This window comes from Cephus cinctus, unplaced genomic scaffold, assembly GCF_000341935.2.
Source record: "Cephus cinctus unplaced genomic scaffold, Ccin1 Ccin1_scaffold1205, whole genome shotgun sequence".
Classification (NCBI taxonomy): Eukaryota; Metazoa; Arthropoda; class Insecta; order Hymenoptera; family Cephidae; genus Cephus; species Cephus cinctus.
Genome location: NW_014333672.1, coordinates 429,163 through 429,743, shown reverse-complemented (window position 1 = coordinate 429,743; position 581 = coordinate 429,163). Strand labels below are relative to the sequence as shown.

General features: G+C 41.1%; 1 long non-coding RNA gene across 1 annotated transcript in view; it reads right to left on the bottom strand.

The window, feature by feature from the left end:
- The window catches only part of LOC107272645, a 7,901-nt gene that overhangs the window by 5,423 nt on the left and 1,897 nt on the right, over positions 1–581 (bottom strand). The gene's annotated exons all lie outside the window — the stretch shown is intronic.

The following is a 581-nucleotide window of genomic DNA, read 5'->3' as shown; positions in this document are numbered from 1 at the left end:
TAAAATGGTACCACCCTGTGAATAAAAAAAAAAAAAAAAAAAAAAAAAACAATTCTGTTACCATACCGCGCAATAGAAACATAAATTTACTGAAATAGAAAAGACAAAGCAAAAGAAATGAATTAATATTCCTACATGCACAGACTCCATAAGCTTATACAGCGTTATTCAAAAGTAACTTGCCATTTTGAATTAACAGTTCCTTCAGGCTGCTGAGTTATTTCTGAATAACCCTGTATAGGTATCACGACTGGATTCCACCTACGTCACCGTGTCCACTACTTCAGGACTTGTCTTGGGTAGCATATTCACCAGGAGGTGGTGTATGCTAACATATAATACATAGTATACGAATGAGAGTAAGAGTGAGAGAGGCAAGGGGTGGGACACGACGCAGTAGAGAAAGAGAGAATCATTGGTTAAGCAATGACTGGAAGAGAAAAAGGGAAGCCCAGTGTGTAGTGGGGTAAGAAGAAGGCGACATGCCGCGTCTGCAGTAGGTATGTGCTGCTCTGAGCGTGTGGACAAAGTGCGTGAGTGCAAGAGAGAGAGAGAGAGAGAGAGAGAGAGAGAGAGAGAGA